The sequence below is a fragment of the Lotus japonicus genome, chromosome 1 (genome assembly GCF_012489685.1).
Source record: "Lotus japonicus ecotype B-129 chromosome 1, LjGifu_v1.2".
NCBI lineage: Eukaryota > Viridiplantae > Streptophyta > Magnoliopsida > Fabales > Fabaceae > Lotus > Lotus japonicus.
The window spans coordinates 74,054,463-74,060,462 of record NC_080041.1 but is presented as its reverse complement, the minus strand read 5'-3'; positions in this window follow the sequence as shown (position 1 = coordinate 74,060,462).

Sequence of the window (6,000 nt, the reverse complement as noted above, 5' to 3'; positions counted from 1 at the left end):
CCTCTGCTGGTCATTAAGGTCCGTTGAGGTCGAAGAACTCGCTGATTTTTCATGTGAAGAGTTGATCAATACTATTGAAGTAGGTTGCACTGGTCTTAAAATTCCAAATCATTTGGTGGTCTCATGAGATATATATATATTATATATAATGTGCATAGAAATTGCTATTGACATATTCTTTAATTCATTTTAGTTGGAGAATAAGGTGATTTCTAAGAGTGATTACTCTGATGCCCAGTGTCCTCCTCCTTCCCCCGCCGCCTTCCGACCCGTCCGATGGTGTGGTACGTAGTGGGTTTAATACACCCCGCCAAAACGGCTCTGAAACTCCCGATATAGCAGTAAAAGCAAGACGCAAAACTTCTCTACTTTTTCTTTGTTTTATCTATTTGATTTGTATTGGTTCCAACTACAAACTACAATTTGAAATTCCATAATTTCTATGTTTTATTTCTCTTTAATTTCCAATAAATACTTGGGGATTCAACTTTAGAGCATATATTAACTCATATATCGTTTTCAGTCGTATCAATTGTAATTTCAATTCATATCTTGTGGCCTTCACCTCCCGCCCGGCCCGGGAATATAACTCAGCACCCCCCCCCCTTTCTGATCCATTCATTTCTGGAAGGATCGAACCATGGAAACGAATCTACAGGGCTATCACCTTCTTTGGTCTGATCTTCCAACCTTTTCTCAAAAATCCCAGGTTCAGGGAGGTAAATGCATTAAAAGGGGACAAATTTTAGCAAATGGTGCTACGACTTGAGTAACGCAAACGTTGGTGAGAATCTTGGAAGCAAGTCGGTCAATGTCGTAAGTAGACTTTCCTTGACATGAACTTGTGTTTTCTGAATTATATCAAGCCAGTAAAAAAACATCGAATCCATGGATATTTGAAATTGAGGAGAGTCTCGTGGCACAAGAGATGTTTTTTCAAGGTCCGCAATAATGGTGGGGTGGTGTATGGCAAGGATGAATGTTGTGAGGTTATGAGGCTATGCATTGATTTGGAAATCATTGACATGTTCCATGAGCATGATGTTATAGTCACACCCAGTAAGGTATATCTTTGCCCAATAAATTTTTGTGAACTGTGTTTATTATCATGACATATTATTTGGATACATAATATCTCCATAGTTTATTTATTTATTGAAGCAGTGGATCTAACTACTTTCAGCTAATACATGTAATGGTTTTGACATCCTTATGATACTTTGTAATAGGCAATGTTCATCCAACCTTTCCCAAAACTGGAAAACACGATAGCTCCAGATGAAAATAGTTCCATTTTGAATGGTCAAGTTGCTGGTCTATCTGAATCCAGCAGCTCTGAACATGGGATACGTCGCTTGCGAAGAAAGTTGTTGCTGGACCTTGAGTTTGATGTCGAAGATGTTGATGGTGCTGCACACAAGATGTTTGATGCACTGGCTGCTGATTTGGTGGCAGATCTAATGATTGATGGAAAGCATAATTTGAATGAACCATTTACTGAACCTGACGGCATGGATGCTGAAGATGCTGAATTGGTTGCTGATGATGTAAAGGCTGAGAAAGTTGATGAGATTGTTGCCCCACGAAATCTTGACAGCGTAGGACATGTAGAGATTGTGTCTGTTGCTTCTGAGGATGAAAATATGTGTGCTTTCAATGTCATTGCTGAAGACATCAGTGTTGTAGGTGCAGAGGAACATGGAGCTGATGAGAATTGGTTGAGGTCACTGATTCTTTTACAGAAGAAGACATATATGATAATTTGGATGTATGTGGAATTAATAAGAAGGACAAGGTCGAGGTTATTGAGAATGATGATGAGATGGTGATGGAGAAAAAGGTTGATGGGGATGACATAATTGTGATCTTAGATGATGATGATTCAGTTGCCTGAACTACTTGGAATTTACTACAAGGATGCTGCAGACTCTATGCAGCATGCTGAGCTTACAGATGATTATATCATATATATTATATATAGGATTGCCTGAAATCAATTATGTCTTTTTCATGCATGGATTGGATTTAGTCACTGTTCTCTGAGCATAGTTACACACTCCAATCCAATGTTGTTTTAATTATATCCTAAGGTTAATGTAATATGTAGGCATCTATGTTATGTAACTGGTAGTTCCAGCAGATGCTATGTTCTGAATCTATTTGATTTGATTATCTATCGATGTTATGAGCTATGAGCTATGAATTATGTCCTTCCTATTCTATCATTTTTTTGCTGAGATTTTTCATGTCCTTTTAAGTTCTTTCTAACAACCTTTCATATAGTTATCTACTTTGTTAATGTACTGAGGACTGTGAAATTGTGTAGTAGAGGACAAACAATCCATTTTGTATTTATCATCAATCCAATGGTTATCAATCTTATTGATGTTGCACAATATAAAAAACCTCTATGTGTGGATCAAATCACGTTGGCACAAGTGCTGATATTCCAAGTGACTAGAGCTTTTATCAAACTTCATTTTTTCTAACACATCAGCTGATCAGATGATACAAGAGCTTATTTAATTTTATTATTCCTATTTTTGTTAGAAATATAAGTATCCAACAAAAATACTAATTGTTTGTTATTTTATCATTCAAATTTTCCTATATTCTCCGTCACCTTCTTTAACGTATTTCAGTTTATGTAGAAAGGGAAAAAATGTGATCTCACTTTGATTCAAATATGCTGCTACGTCTATCATTTAGACTTCCTTTGATGGTGGAGATTTTTAGAAACTGATTATTACCCAACCTCAATAACATATTGAATACAACCAGCGGAATGATTTTTTATGGTGGATAAACCTTTTCCTATTATAAACCATGTTGCACATTTTTTTTCGGTTAGATAACTGATTTTGAATTGCTTCAACAAGTTACCCGATCTTATATATGGCTGTATAAACTACCATACATCTATTCATATTTTTATTTTATAAAAGATAAAGATAACAATCTGAATTGAAGGAAATACTAAATACTAAAAACTGAATATTGTTAAATCTTAGAAAGATAATACAAGATAATAACTCCAAATCAATTTATTGATTATTAAAATAACATAATATACCATGTTTAATTAGAATGGATTGTAGCATTAGAATAGATTGTAGTATAATACACAATAGTGGTAGAGGATATCTCCTGCATTGTATGAGTTGTACTGTCAATTTAAAATTGAAGATGACACATGCAATTCATATTTAATTCTCATTTAAAAATAAAAATGCGAATAATTGACAGCTAATCCCAACCTATCATCTGGTTTGCAGCGTGTATATATACAATAACAATTGATTCTGCTGTGTGAGCATCCTTCACATTATTCATTTTTAACTTTGTTTAACACCATTGTGTATCAGTTTCTTGATTATATTTCTTGATTATCTGGCAATGACAATTCATCCAACTCCAAAATTCACTTTATGGATAACTCTAACATTATAGATTCAGCTGTAAGTGGTATGTGTATAGTTACTTATTAACTCTTCAATAACTCCGTTTTTCCAAACCATCAAGTATATCCTTATGCTGCACACACGTTAACATGGAGCATAAGTTTCATAAGTTAACTTAGTAATTCATCTATAAAATTCATACCTTTTTGTTTCTTCCAAATGTTACTAACCAATTGGATTTCTCATATGGTCGTCTATCTAACAAGAATAAAGGTTAGTGTCAATAAGGGTGTAATTTATTAGCATCTAATTTGAGCCTTATATCTTCATCTCATCTTGGTATATCCAGAAGAGAAACAAAGAGGGGTCGAACAACTGGTACCCATACTCAATCGAAAGGCAAACAATCATGGAGAAGAGCTGATTCCAGTGAGTTATCATTTGTTATCCTGATGATGCCAACTCTATTTCAGCTAAAATTGATCACCTTTCTATTTAAATCTGTCAGTGGTTCAATGGGAGCTGCCTAGTCAAAGCTCTAATCAAACTGCAACTCAGCCAATGCCAGAGTTTTCACAGGGTTCTTTTATGATTTTAGAATCAACCATTGTATGTTATGTAGCACTTTAATTAACTGATTTTTCTCTCCCTGTTTAGTAGTTATAATCTTAGTTTAGATTTGGCAGATATTCTTCTATTCTAACTAAAAATCTCATTTATTAACTTACTCTATATCTGTCGATTATACTTTTGTAAATGTAGCAAGCTAACCTAAGCTAGAATGTTAGATAAATATCACATGTATCTCCATTCTTTTATATTTGCAGGAAAGAAAATAGAATAGAGTTAACATTTGATACACATTGATTTGATATTATGTATAATGCATTAGACTTTAGTGTATGCTTGTAAGTGTCTAATAAAATTTCTAACTATACCTTTGTGTGTGAAATTCACTACCGTGTAAGCACTACTTAAACTGAATCATATTTGTTTATTTTATATAAGTGATGTTAATGGCAACAACGATATTAGAAGTTTATTTTATGTCCCAAATGTACCCTATATTGCACACTTATAATATTATACTTTTAGTAAGTTGTATAGTTATTATCGCCTACGACATATATCAATTAAGTTTTAATAATTGTAAATTTCGTTGTCTTATTTGGGAGGTCTAATTACACATTAAATAATTTTTTTAGTAACTTTAAGTTTGTATACTTACAATTACAGTGATTAATAGTCAATGTACTCCAAATTATCGTACACAGAGTATGCGGATTTTGGTGAATTCAATTGTCGCTACCAACATTGCGGTGCTCAATTTTGGTTTGCATAAAGGACTGGAAAATCAAAGCTCATCAAAGCGCACTACTAATCCTAAGTTCTCTGTGTGTTGTCTTAAGGGGAAAATATCGTTACCGTTCTTCCAACAACCTCCTAATTTGATATCAAACTTATTCTCAGGCAGTGACCCAAAGAGTCGTAATATCAAACTTGATTAGATTATAAATAAGCTAAAAAGTGAGCTTTAGTTTACTGGAATACAACAATGGAATCTTAACAAATCAGTCCATGATATTGCTCTTAAATTTTGCTCGCTAATTAGGTGGTCAAATGAACGTTACTGGTCCATTATTATAGCCACTGTTATTTTCCATTTCAATGCTCTTTTCACCTAATTAAGGATAGATTTATGGAACGTTCAAAAAAAAGGATAGATATATGAGATATAAAACCGCCCACACCTGATTATATATTTTGAAACTAATACTAAGTAATGTGTATCAGATTAGTGCCTTTTTATTTGTAGAGATTATTTGTAATTAAATATTAATTGGAAAACTGAAAAGTTGTGTAGTCAACAAGAATGCATTTACGGTTCCAAAGTTGCATAAATGATTGAGAATGGAATCTATTCCAATCTATAGTCATAGTCATGTCAGAATTTTGTTCTCCCCAACCCAATTATCTGCCATTAGCTGAAACGACTGTCCCCCCTTTCTCCATTGCATATTTTCACATTTTCCTTTTTTCTACATAAATAGAGCTCCATGATATAAAGGTTCATTGTCACCCCATTGAGTTGTGTTATTTGTTGAAGAATTGCTTAAATTGTGTCTGTCGGGTTATGATAACTGCTGAAGAATGGAACATCTTGGTTTGGTGAATTTGCATAATGAACATTCCTTATTCAAGCCCCTTTACTTTCACAGGGTTTGTGTATTGCTTCTTGATCTTTCGTTAGCAGAGTTGTGTACTTCCTTTTTCTTATATATATGACACAGGTGGTTGTTTTGCAGGACTATGTGGTTGTTCCACGCCAGTTTGTAAGAGCTCACCCACATGTGCTAGATGCCGAAGAGGTTGTACTCTCTGACCCTGATGGAATTATTTTTCATGTTGATATGAGTATTGAACCAAATGAAGTACGGTTTGAAGGAGGATTTGCAACTATGCGTGAAACATACCAGTTGTTTGGCACTGCCTTCATCCATTTCAACTTAGTTGTTGGAACAAACTTTGATGTCCAAACTTTTCACCATGATGTTGTGGAAGTGGACTATCCATAATTTAATGAACCACACCCTGAGAA